Raw genomic sequence first — 14,755 nt, 5'->3', positions numbered from 1 at the left:
AATTATGGTCTCAACTTCTTCAGCGTCCAGACCACAGCAAATGCCTCATGCTCAATTGCACTCCACCTCTGTCCCATGGAAGTAACCTTCTACTGATAAAGGCTACAGGTATGTCTAGGCCCTCTTCAGTATTCTGTGATAGAACAGCCCCCACACCATGCTCTGAAGCGTCTGTCTAGACAATTAATTATTTTGAGAAGTTGGGCGACTGAAGCATGGGTGCTGTGCACATGGCAGACTTCAGGGTGTCAAAAGCCTTCCGACAGGTTATGTTATGTTATGATATTTATATAGCGCTCAGCTGCCCCAGCGAAGGGGCGTCCCGGCGCTTACAGTAGAAAAAGAAAGACAGCTATGAAGGCCCAGTAAGACAATACAATGAGAATTTTGTTTTATTTTTTGGTAGGGAAGAGATGAGTCTTAACTGCCTTCCTGAAGGAGAGTAGGTCATCCAGTGCTTGGATGTGGATTGGAAGCGAATTCCACAGTTTTGCTGCCAGATAGCGGAAGGAGCGACCCCCCGCTCCGCAGCGTTTAATACGGGGCACCATGACCAAGTGCTGTCTCATGGAGCGCAAAAGGCGAGATGGTACGTATGAACCAGCAGGTTGTCGAGAATTTTAGGAGTAGCCCGCTTCAGAATTTTAAAGGACAGACACAGCGTCTTAAATTGAATCCTTTGTGCCACCGGGAGCCAATGAAGCTTCCGGATGGTTTCGGTGGCAGAGCAGAGCTTTGGAAAGCCGACTAGGGCCCTTGCCGCTGCGTGCTGGATACGCTGCATCCGGATAATTTTCGGCTTGATTAGCCCCCAAAAGTAGGGAGCTGGCATAATCCAGATGATTGAGAATGGTGGACTGAATTATCAGCTGTCTAGTGGATGCTTCGAAGAATTGTAAAATCGGTTTAATGCCAAGCAGGATGCCGAAACCTGTGGCCGCAACTTTTTTGGTATGGCCACAGAAACTGAGAGAGGGGTCTAGCCATACCCCCAAGTTCCTAACCTCATTTCTGGTTATGGGGGTCTTACCTAAGATGGTGGGCCACCACTGGCCACCCCATAGCTTGGTGTTTTTACCTTACTAACTATCGGGACCTCAGTTTTATTAGCATTCAGATATAAGCAGTTAGATGTCATCCAGTCTGCCACCGCAGCCAGACCAATTTTAAACCTGGAAGCATCCTTGCTGGAGACATCTGAAAGAGCAACCACTAGCTGCGGGTCGTCAGCATATGAGACCATAGTGAGGTTCCATTGGTTGGCGACAGCAGCCAGTGGCTGGACATAAAGATTGAATATTGTGGGGCTCAGAGCCCAGCCCTGGGGGATGCCCTGCTCGATCGGATATGCTTGGGATTGGAAGGGAGGGGTAGAGACACAGAAGGATCTACCTGTCAGGAATGATCTGAACCATTTAAGGGCCAGGTCAGAGATCCCAACCTCCTCCATGCGGCGAAGCAAGACCTCATGTGAAACCGTATCAATGGCGGCACTGAGATCTAAAAGGATCAGTGCCGCCATTTGACCGGACTTAAGAATGGATCGGAGATGTTCTGTCATCGCAAGGAGGGCAGTCTCCGTGCTATGGCCAGCATGGAAGCCATGTTGGGAAACATCTAGAATGTTATTAGACTGTAGAAAATTGGTAAGTATGCTGTTAGCATGTGCTTCGGCCGCTTTTGCCAACCAAGGGAGGAGAGAAATGGGTCGATAGCTCTCAGGCTTAGTCGGGTCCAGAGTGGGTTTTTAAGGATGGGGGTAACCCAAGCCTGTTTCCACTTAGTTGGTACTATGGCAAATGAAAAGGAGGCATTAATTAACTGATATAAAGGTATCACGCAGAGCGATGTGGATTCTCTGATCTGAGCAGGCTTAAGCGGATCAGCAGGGGAGCCAGATTTGATTTTGACAAATAGTTTACTCAGTTCTTCGACGGAAATCTCTGGAAGAACGTTAAGGCATGAACTCGGTCTGGGTCTTGGGGCGGTGTACTCGCGAGATGAAGTTGCGGCAGGGAAGGAAAGGTAAATAGCCCTTACTTTTTCCAAGAAAAAGGAGGCTAGTTCTTCACAATGAAATTCTGAAGAAATTGCCTGCGTTGAGACTTTCTTAGTGCTAAGGTCTTTAAGGACTTTAAAAATGAATTTGGCAGGATTAGGACTAAGTCTAATCTCATAGGCCTAATAAGCTGCTCGCATCTTACAAATGGCTCTATGATAGGCTTTTTGTTCTGCCAGGTACAGTGCTTTTTTCTCTGGATCATAGTCTTTTCTCCAGTCTCTCTCCATTTTTTTGCATGTTTTCTTCTGTAATGTCAATGTATCGTTGTACCAAGGACTTGGTTCCTGAGAGCGGCATTTGCTCCAGGTTGCTGGGATAAGAGAATCGAGTGCCCTGGTAATCCAGGCGCAAAATATATCATACCCAGTCTCTACATCATCAAAGGGGCCTGGGGATCTTCTCTACGGAGATGGTGAAAGTCCTCAAGTTTGAGCTTCCTCCAAGGTCATTTAAAGACAGTTTGTTCTATATTTTTATGGAGTTGTTCTGAGACGGGAAGGGACAATTCAACCATCAGGTGGTCAGACCAGGCCACCAGGGTTGGGGTCTTTACCACTGCAGTCTCCATTTTTATAAAAATGGGGTCCTGCAGATGGCCACCTACATGAGTGGGACTGGTGACCACATGGTGGAGTTGAAAAGCCCCTAAAACAGCGAGCAAGCTGCTGATCGTCTGGGCCTGAGTAAGGTCGAAATGTAGATTTAAGTCGCCAAAGATACTGAAGTTGGCAGTTCAGTTCACTTTCTTGGGCTGCTTCCTGGAAGTCAGCTCAGTCAAGCGTGCAACAATGTTGCCATACCCCTTGGCAAACCTCCTGTAGTACACCATGAGTCCTAAGAAGGCTCTCACCTGTGTCTGAGTCTTTGGGGGTTCCCATTCCAGGATGGTAATAATCTTGGGTTGTAGAGGCGCCAACTGGCCGCTTCCTACCTGGTGACCGAAGTACACCACGGAACCCTGCCCAATCTGGCACTTACTCACCTTGACAGTGAGGCCTGCCTTGGCAGTGTTATCAACACTTCCCAGAGGTGCCGCAGATGTTCTTCCCAACTGGCGCTGAACACTGCAATGTCATCCAGGTAGGCAGCACTGAAATCCTCCAGTTCAGCCTACACCTGGTTGACCAACCTCTGAAAGGTGGCAGGGACATTCTTCATCCCAAAGGGCATAACTCGGAATTGGTAGTGCCCATCTGATGTTTAGAATGCTGACCTCTCTTTGGCCCCATCAGTCTAGGTGATCTGCCAGTACCCAAACATCAAATCAAATGTACTGAGGTACCTTGCAACCCCTAACAGATCAATGAGCTCATCAGCTCTGGGGATGGGGTGTGCATCAGTCCTGGTGACTGAATTGAGCCTTGTGTAGTCCACACAGAACCGACCCATGACCCAAACTTTCTGACCAGTTTGAAGCTCTATCAGAGTGGCATTCTGATCCTACCACTGCTTCATTTCCTCCTGGCTGGCTTCCAGATTCACCTGAGCGAGATCTCTGAAACGCAGAGTCTGGTTCCTGAAGGCTAGCATGTAACTATATACATCCTGGGGAGGTTTCCTGTGAGATTGCTCCCAGCTTTCCCTGACCAAACTCAAAGGTCCTCTTTCCGGGTGACCGTACAAAAGCTCAAAGGAGCTGAACCCTAGGGACTTTTGTGGCCCCTCATGGTAGCCAAACAGAAGGCATGGCAAGAGGACAGCCCACTTATGCCTCATTAGTTCCTCAAAACCAATGATCATGCCTTTAAGGGTCTAGTTCAATCTCTCGACCACCCCATTACTGTGTGGGTGGTAAGGAGTGGTGAACTTGTAGGGTACTCCACACTCCTTTCACAGAGACTTCATATAATTAGAAATGAAGTTTGTAGCTCAGTCAGACACCACCTCTCTAGGGATCCCCACATGAGAGACGATCCCCATCGGTGCATGTCCCACCATGGGGGCCTGAGCGGAATGGCTTCCGGGTACCGGGTAGCATAGTCCACCAAGACCAGGATAAACCAGTTGCCCATGGCTGTCTTGAGGTCCAGTGGCCCCACAATGTCAATTCCCACCTGTTCAAAGGGGGGTACTGACTACAGGGAAAGGTTGGAGAGGGGCCTTGTGCCTCCTTCCACTTTTCCCACTTGCCTGGCAAGTTTGACAGGTCCTACAATGAGTATATGAACGCTTCCGCATCTGGGGCCAATAACAGTGGGAGGCAAGCCTTTCAAAGGTCTTGTTATGCCCCAGATGACCCGCTAAAGGAACATCATGAGCCAAACCCAGTAGGAAGGCTCTGAAGCGCTGGGGTATCACCAGCACATGGGCTGACCCAGGTTTAACAACCTTAGGCTCGCTATACAGTTGACCGTTCTCCCAGTAGATCCAATGTGATCCAGACTGATCACCTCCTGTCTGGTTTGTGGCCTGTTGCCTCAAACCCACAAGAGAAGGGTACTTCTGGTGCTCTTCACAAAATTCCTCCCTGGAGGGACCCCCTTCTTGCTGCCAATGGGTCAGCTCAGGTAGGTTCCCCAGTTCCGAAACGTGCTCCCCTGTAGGTTCTAGGGCATCCCCCTCAAGGTCTGCCTCCTCCTGGACCGTGGGAACTGGTCCAGGAGGAGGGCTGGTTTCCTGTGCCCCCTAACTCTTCTCTTTAAGGCAGGTCTCTGGGCCATACTTTCAGGCTCCAGGGTCTCTTGAACACCCTTAGCTGCCGTAGACTGAATGGTCACACACCCCCACTCAGGCATACCCAGCATCTCTGAATGAGCCTTCCTCTCCACCTTAGCCCCAGGGGAGCTGTCTAAAGCATTGCCTAACAGACAATCAACAGGCATGGTTGGCTTCACAGCTACTTGAAGAGTACCAGAGACCCCCCTGAAAGGGAACTTGAGCTACCTTGCAATGGCTCTCTGTGTTGTCAGCGGCAACAACTGGGAAGAATGCATTGGGGACTACCTGCTCTCCAGACACCAAGTGACACATGACATCTGTCACACTGGCTCTGGTGTCTCTCAGAGCCTCCACTCAATGGACGTTGATGGTAACCCACTGCCTGTATTTCTTAGTGTGATCAGGCAGCTGAGTTCTAGGGACCATCTCAAAGTCTCCTAATGAGACTAGGGACATTTCTTTGGGACGCCACTTACCTTGGGTACCCATCTCCTCCCCACCCAGGACTACACTGGCCATCTGATGGGATGGTGCACAGGGTGGCACATACTGACCCTTTTGGGGACACTGGGGATCATATACATTTTGTCCCACCTGCTTACACTGAAAGCAGGTAACATGTCCCCTATGAACAGGTTTACCTGTTGTGTACCTTGGTTCCATTGGGAATTACTTTGGAGACCTTTCTGGAACTCCCTCTGTTTACCCTTGTCCCCTCCACTCTTCTCCGTGGGGACCCTGCCCACCTTTAGCAGAGTCTCCCACAAGAACCTTGTGGACCCTGGTACTGACCCAGTGGTCCGTCTCTTCAGCATGCTTTCTAGGGTTAGTCAACTTGCTATCAATAAGGTGCTGGCATAGCTCTGGAAAACAATTAGCAGACAAGTGCTCCCTAGCAATCAAATAACAGAGCGCTTGAAAATTATCTACATTGTTACCCCTCACCCAACCATCCATAGCTCTGCAAAAGAAAGACACATTTTCTACCCATGTGGTTCCCTCCAACTTCTTACTATTCCTGAGCCTCTGTCTATATAGTTCTGTAGATAACCCATACCTTGTCATCAGTGCTTCTTTCATGTGGGCATTTCTAAGGTTTTTTTAAAATCTATTCCCTAAGTATAACGTCCCTGTAACATTTGTTTTTCTCAGTGAAAAAAATAAATATATATTGATATATTTATATATTAATTCACTGAAAAAACCATAGGTTATAGACCATATATAGTTAGGAATTAGTATTTACAAAACCTTGAAAATTCACTGAAAAAACCATAGGTTATAGACCATATATAGTTAGGAATTAGCATTTACAAAACCTAGAAAATTCACTGCAAAAACCATAGGTTAGAGACCATATATAGTTAGCTGGACATTTTATTGACATAAAACCAATGAAATTCCATATATAGTTAGTTGCACTAACTATATATCGCGCACCCGCAATCCACTGCTGATGATGTCACATATTACATCATTCATGACATGGTCAGTGACATCACTGATGACATCACTGATGACATCTCAAATGACATCACTGATGACATCACTGATAACAACATCCAGTGATTTTTTGTTTCTATAAAGTTTAAATATGTCTTACATATTGAAGAATGAGTGGATGTGTAAGTGTCTGGACGAAGGATTTAGTAGGTGCATGACTGACTGTATGAGTGAGTGATTAAATGTGTCTCACTGAGTGCATGGGTTAGTGACTAAACTGTCTTAATTTGTGCATCATTATGTCTGTTGTTCTGCAAACTGCTGCATGTGTTGATCAGTAGCTATATGAGTAACTATATGGGTTATTGATTGATTGCCCAAGTATTTGTATGGGAGACTGAGTGTGTGTGTGGCTAGCTGGGAGGTGTGTGACTCTGTGCAGATCAATCTGTACTTGTATCAATGATTGTATAAGAAGGTAAGTATGTGTTAGTATATGTTTGAAAATGTAAGGTGCTCTATGTTTAACTGTATAGACAAGAAAATGGAAGTGTCATTGATTCTTTACAGGACTGACTAGGTGTGTGAGTAACTCCATGGACGAGTGGCAGACTGTGAGTGTCTGTATAGGTGTATGAGTGCATATGATAGTGTTGTAAAGATGAGTGATTGTATGTATGAATGATTGTATGGGTGAATGAGTGAAGGTGTGTGTAGACGTAGCAATCAGTGAGTGCGTATGTAGTAACTAGTATTGGTGTGTCAATGGTTTCAAAAATTATACTCTCTTTTTAACACTGGGTGAAACAGAGGTTATATTAAAATGTGAGGAGATGCATTGTATTGTCACATGAATGATATCATCAGTGATGTGGTCATTGATGTCAAATGAGATGTCATCAGTGATGTCATCAGTGATGTCATTTGAGATGTCATCAGTGATGTCATCAGTGATGTCACTGACCATGTCATGAATGATGTAATATGTGACATCATCAGCAGTGGATTGCGGGTGCGCGATATATAGTTAGTGCAACTAACTATATATGGAATTTCATTGGTTTTATGTCAATAAAATGTCCAGCTAACTATATATGGTCTCTAACCTATGGTTTTTGCAGTGAATTTTCAAGGTTTTGTAAATGCTAATTCCTAACTATATATGGTCTATAACCTATGGTTTTTTCAGTGAATTTTCAAGGTTTTGTAAATGCTAATTCCTAACTATATATGGTCTATAACCTATGGTTTTTTCAGTGAATTTCAATGGTTTTTTAATAGCAAATATCATAAGCTGTCGAATGTCAAGTACGTGGTAAGTAAAAACATTTTCGTGTTTATGCACACTGATCTGCTTTGAATGCTGCCCCCCACCCCTCATTTCTATTAGGAGTACTCTCTCTTTGCAGATAGTGAAGGGTAGTTAACGCAGCCCTTTGCCCCCTTTGTAATCCGTCGTGCCTGCTTCTCTCTCCATTTGATTGATTGTTCTCTTTGGTTCATTCTCTATTTACAAACAAGCACAGAGTCGCAATACTCTGTTTAGTCTTTGCAGATAGCGAAAAATCGTGTAAAAAAACAAAAGGAATCGAGCAAAATCAGTAGGCCACTAATGGGATCTCTTTTTGACCTCGCTAAAATAGAAACATTAGGAACAACCTGTTGAAAATAGCAATGCGTATGTACATAAGCGGCGTTCATTTGTGTTCACAGTACCCCTTGTTGATTGTTTCAATCGAGCATTGAATTGTTCGAAGTTAATTCTCTTAAGGATCTTCTCTACCTGCAAACGAGGAAGAATAGGAATATTCTCTCTCCCTTTGCAGATAGTGAAGGGTAGGTAACGCAAGCCTTTAACACGTCGTACCTATTTCATTCCTCATTGATTGATTGATTGTCCGAACATTGACTGTTTGGGAATTAGTTCTTTTTGGAGGTATTCCCTGTTTGCAAATAAACGTAGGAAAATCTTTGCAAGTAGTGAAAGGGTACGTAATGCGGACCTTTCTCCCCCGTTGTAATCTGTCATGCCTATCTACTCCCCACTGATTGATGCACCTTTTTCACCCGGACCATTTACTAGAGATACGTCATCTGGCCCGACCAGAGAGCACCCCTAGTGAAAAGGACATATGCAATAATAACGAAGTGATCACTGTATCCTGTTAACAGAAACTTTAGCATGAAACAACCTGGAAAGAAAAAAATAGGAAATCGAAAATCAGTAGGCCACTGATGAACATGAACTTTTATTAAACAACGAACAAAGAAACGATAACATAACGTAATGATAAAACCTATTAATGTCCTAGAAACAAGAAAACGTTCGAAATATGCCAGTGGTGAGAGACCAGAAAAACAGTAAGAGAAACCAAATCACCCCTCGCTGTCCCACCGCCTGCCACGCCAAAAAAATCGATAGACTAGGGAAAATGCAAGTCAGTAGAACATCCGCCCCCACTCTGGAAACTTCCAAGGTGGGGCAGGGTTCCGGCTACGCCCAGCCGGGAGCAGCCCATATAAGGCAGGTCCTGCTGCCACGCCTCGGCCAGGAGATCCTAACGTAGGGTGTAGCCGGAGGAGAGGCCGAGACCAGCGGGACCCGGCCAGGGGATTGCCTTTACAACGCTGAACAGTTGCAGGGGGGGGGGAATGTCTCCTCGACCCTCCCCTCTCTCTCCCAGTCCGGCCGCGGTGGCCCTTGAGAGTTGCAGGTAGTCCCGCCACATGCTCTTCCGGTCCGGCCACCAACGGTCGGGGGGCCGAGGCCGACGGGATCCGGCTGCAGCCAATAAACCAAGAAACCCGTTCATGGGGCCAGAGCCAGGGGCGTCCGGCCGACATCTACCGGAAGCCCGGCCCGAAGACGGACGGGACACTTCTTCTTTCTTGTATAATTGCTGCAACAACCCTGGGGGGGGATGTCTTGCACATGCCTCCGACCCCCCCCCCCTCGTCCTCATCGCCTGGTCCGGCCATAACAAATCTCAAGCGAGACGCCGTGGGGTGCACTGGGAGGGAGAGACGGTGCGAACAGGCCTCTCCTGCCTCCCCTGGTGGAGGCTTCCCAGCTGCACCCTCAGCGCTCCAGGCGCCCGGAAAAGGGTTCTTCCACTGTGGCCATGCTGCAACGTCTCGCCCGGCAGGGTGGAGCCCGTCCGCTCATTTGACCCCGCGATCGCCAGTAGCTACCGAACTCTCAAAATGGCGGTCGACCTGGCAAGAGCGGGCCCAGCATAAAGAAATGGCCCGGTCACTGGTTGACTCCACCACCGTAGTCCTCCACGACCTTGAAGATTCTAGAGGAGCCGCGGGAGTCTCCGACCCCCGATGGGGAATGACTGCCATGATCACCCGTGGAGTGACGAAACTGTATCCGCGGGACGTCGGCGCCAGCCTCACTTTGAATTACTAGAATCCTGCAGACCTCACTTCCGGTGAAAGCACAGTGTGACCCGGTAGGAAAAATTGTTGCACCCCCTCCCCTTTTTGACTGATAGTTCAAACCACCGATCCTTTCCTTTGCCCTTTTAACGGAACTTTGGACTGCCTCCCCCTCTTTTACATTTTCTAGAGAAAACAAAACATTAACCACTACAATAACATAGCAGTTGACACCAGAACTGTTTTCAAATTGAAAACCAACAACATCTTCAACAGAATCCTTTTTGTTTCTGCTGTGACCCTGCTACAGCACAGGCATTGTCCCCAGCAGTAATTCTGCAATGCCGGTAAGAATAGCTGTGGTGCCTACTGGACTCACTCACCCCCGCGGCGCCCCACGCCGTTATTTGCTGGGCGGCAACTTGCTAGACATCACTTTCGTGCCATCTAGATTTCAGCGCGTTCTGCTGCCTTGGAACTATTCGCACAACAGACCGCTACTGACAAGAATATTTCATTATTGGTGCTGTCAATTTCAATAAATCTATTGGATAATTCAAAAGAAATTGCCACGGTCTCTTCGTTGTTTAAATGTTTTTACTGTTTTTGTTTTGTTGTATATATTTATATGTTATTAAAGTTTTATATTCCTACTACTTTGTTGGAGTGCTATATATTTTTAATGTGACACATAATTGTAAAAACTTTGATGTACAAAGAGTGATTCCTGGAATCTTCCGCTTCAGGCTCGGTCCCCTCCCCAATCACAATACAGGATGGTTTTCAGATAGTAGGAACACGTGTGGTGTGACGGATCTCATCGGGTGTGGGCCTTCATCTACTATAACTCCTTTGAAGAGGGGTGATTCTTTACAGCTGGGGCCATAAACTACATCTGCAGGGCTAGCTGATAGCCTGGACAATCGGACACAGAGGAAGAGGAGTGTCAGAGGGTGCGGTAGTGAATAGGGCGAAAGGGAGGTGTCGGGCGGGCACAGTGTGATTCTCAGGGAAGAGCAGCGCAGATGGGGGGAGGTTTATTGCCCATGCATAAGACAGAGAGCGGGGGTGACCAGTGCCTGGGGAAGATGCTTGCGAGGGTGAGGAGCCATGCTACGAATCGACAGCGTGCAGAGAGTGGGTCTGGTCAAGACATCTAAAATGGCTGCCGTGCACGACAAAAGTGTGGCATTTCAAAAAAGGCAAGATGGTGCAGACAATGTTTTTCAACACTTCCTCATTTCCTTCGAATCGAACGTTAACAGACGTTGGGGCATATTACCAAAGTTAAGCGATATTTATCGCTAACGATGCTTACCAACGAATTTTTTACCGCTAAGCATCATCAGAAATTATCGAAGATAAACCTTGCTATTATCAAGGTTTATCACAAATGCGATAATAAACGGCCGCAATGCATGAATATCGCTAAAAACTCAACGATATTCATACATTACCGAGCTAATGCTCTTAGCCATGTTATCCACCTCCCATTGGATAACATGGCTAAGAACTGCTCAGGGCAGGTGTTACTTTTTGGAGATATTCGCGCTTAGCGCGAATATCTTCAAAAGTTGGTAATAGGAGATAGATATCTTGCATGTTGTAATGCAAGTTATTGTGGTATATGGAACTCATACCATAATCTCTCAGGAAAGCAGAAACTGATCCTTTTGGGACCGCCTAAAAAGGCCTAGGGGGTGAGGAGTACTCTACTTTGCCCCCTTTTCACGTTCCGAACTATTTTATTTTACTCTCTTCTGTAATTACACAAAATAGCAGCGATAAGATGCATCGGAGACACACAGTGAGAGAAAGGAGGCCGGAGATGAAGAAGAGATGTCAAATACACATTGGAGATAATATAGTGGCAGAAGGTAAGTAAATATGAGTAAACTTACCATGTAACATAAAAATGTTGCACTCTATACTATAAGTCTCATTTTATACTACAATCACTTCGCTACAACCTCATAAATTAAAAATAAAAATGAATAATGTCTCAAACAATTTTTGATTTCTAAATATAAATTTATTCTTCAGAATTTTCTAAATATGAAAGAACTAGTAACATGTCCTCATCAGCAATGTCCTCATGAAAAGTCTCCAATAATGATTCTTGTAACTCTATGGTCTCCAAACACTCGATAAATTCGCCATCAAGAGATTGATCAAAAAAATCATTCAAGTCATCTCCTCCTTCTGACAATATTTCATTATTGGTGCTGTCAATTTCAATCAATGTAGTGGAATCATTCAAGTCATCTCCTCGTGACAATATTTCATTATTGGTGCTCTCAATTTCAATCAATGTAGTGGAATCATTCAAGTTATCTCCTCCTTGTGACAATATTTCATTATTGGTGCTGTCCATTTCAATCAATCTAATGGAATCATACAAGTCATCTCCTCATTGTGACAATATTTCATTATTGCTGCTCTCAATTTCAATCAACGTAGTGGAATCATTCAAGTCATCTCCTTGTGACAATATTTCATTCTTGGTGCTGTCCATTTCAATCAATCTAATGGAATCATACAAGTCATGTCCTCCTTGTGACAATGTTTCATTATTGGTGCTCTCAATTTCAATCAATGTAGTGGACGATTCAAAAGAAATTGCCACGGTCTCTTCATTGTGAGCCATTTTATTTTGAAATTGCTTGCTGTAAATTGCAGAAAAAAATAATCACTTTCATTTATCGTTTTTAGTAATACATAATATAAAACTAACTTTATCAAGTATTTAGTATAACAGAAGGACTGCAAATAAATAACAGAAAACATTTTTCAAATTATCTTCAAGTGTACAACATAGTTCCCCTTACAAATTAACAACTCACCTTTTCAAAAGTAGGAAAAGTGTTAGTACTGTGTAAATCAAACACCAGAAATTCACCACCAAAAATTCCTCACAAATGTACCTCAGACAGTAGTATCACAAAATGGCTGTGGTTTCCTCTCATTTGACATATATACATAACCAATTAACTTTCATCACACAAAAATACAAAACCAAAGTAACATTTTAATTGGTTCTAAATTTCAACACTTTCAAATGTGTTTTCCCCATGCAATTTTCCATAGGACATTCACATACGTCTACAGCCTGAATGGCTGAACGGAATTACACCAAACTTGGCAAAATGGTACATCAAACCTAAGAGGTCAGGAAGGATCTACTATGCCCCCTTATGGTCATTTCCCCCTTCGCTTTGGCCTCCTCTTGTCTCTCAATCCTACCGAGAGACAAGATGGCGGCCGCTACGGACTGTTTGGAATGTTGACAGACGCCGGAGAACCAATCAGCTTCGCAAAGCTCCGTAACGCGAAAAGTACGCGAAGCGGAGCGCTGTTACAGATATATATCTTTTTTTGAACGTTAATTTCTCAAAATCCACTGGAGCACATATATTGAGACCTAGCAAAGGCACATCGGGCTACCAGTCCCTAATATTTTACCAAGTTTCGTGCAAATCCATTCAACCGTTCGATTATTATTATTATTATTTTTTTTTGCCCCGCGGGGCCCTTTTAAAACCTCCACATCAAACCTAGGGGGTCAGCGAGGATCTACTATTCCCCCTTATGGTCATTTGCCCCTTCGCTTTCGCCTCCTCTTGTCTCTCGATCCTACCGAGAGACAAGATGGCGGCCGCTACGGACTGTTTGGAATGTTGACAGACGCCGGAGAACCAATCAGCTTCGCTTCACAAAGCTCCGTTGCGCGAAAAGTACGCGTAGCGGAGCGCTGCCCAGTCCGCGGTTACAGATATATATCTTTTTTTGAACCTTAATTTCTCAAAATCCACTGAAGCACATATATTGAGACCTACAAAAGGCACATCGGGCTACCAGTCCCTACAATTTTGCCAAGTTTCGTGCAAATCCATTCAGCCGTTCGGGCTAAAAGTGAGGCCAACCGCCCTATGGAAAACTCAATGTTAAAAACACGTTTTGGGACCCCCCTTTTTTCTCGGCCCCCTCTTGACGAACCCCCCCCCAAATTTTCAGGGGCTGCTCAGAAACAAAATGTTCCATTTTCCTGAAATTTTCAGCCAATTCCGTCCACAAACGCCAAAGTTATTAGACATAGAATTTTCAAAAATCCCATAGAGAAAAAATCCTAACTATATATACCTACTGGCGACCGCCAGTAGGTAATATATATATATATATTCACTGAAAAAACCATAGGTTATAGACCATATATAGTTAGGAATTAGCATTTAAAAAACCTTATTTTACTCACACAAAACCATTGAAATTCCATATATAGTTAGTTGCACTAACTATATATCGCGCACCTGCAATCCACTGCTGATGATGTCACATATTACATCATTCATGACATGGTCAGTGACATCACTGATGACATCACTGATGACATCTCAAATGACATCACTGATGACATCACTGATGACATCTCATTTGACATCAATGACCACATCACTGATGATATCATTCATGTGACAATACAATGCATCTCCTCACATTTTAATATAACCTCTGTTTCACCCAGTGTTAAATACAGAATATAATTTTTGAAACCATTGACACACCAATACTAGTTACTACATACGCACTCACTGATTCCTACGTCTACACACACCTTCACTCATTCACCCATACTATCATTCATACATACAATCACTCATCTTTACAACACTATCATATGCACTCATACACCTATACAGACACTCACAGTCTGCCACTCATCCATGGAGTTACTCACACACCTAGTCAGTCCTGTAAAGAATCAATGACACTTCCATTTTCTTGTCTATACAGTTAAACATAGAGCACCTTACATTTTCAAACATATAATAACACATACTTACCTTGTTATACAATCATTGATACAAGTACACATTGATCTGCACAGAGTCACACACCTCCCAGCCAGCCACACACACACTCAGTCTCCCATACAAATACTTGGACAATCAATCAGTAACCCATATAGTTAATCATATAGCTACTGATCAAAACATGCAGCAGTTTACAGAACAACAGACATAATGATGCACAAATTAAGACACTTTAGTCACTAACCCATGCACTCAGTGAGACACATTTAATCACTCACTCATGCATTCAGTCATGCACCTACTAAATCCTTTGTCCAGACACTTATACTTCCACTCATTCTTCAATATGTAAGACACATTTTAACTTTACAGAAACATACAGTCACTGGATGTTGTC

Source organism: Lissotriton helveticus, chromosome 6 (genome assembly GCF_964261635.1).
Source record: "Lissotriton helveticus chromosome 6, aLisHel1.1, whole genome shotgun sequence".
Taxonomy (NCBI): Eukaryota; Metazoa; Chordata; class Amphibia; order Caudata; family Salamandridae; genus Lissotriton; species Lissotriton helveticus.
Note: the sequence above shows the minus strand (reverse complement) of the source record.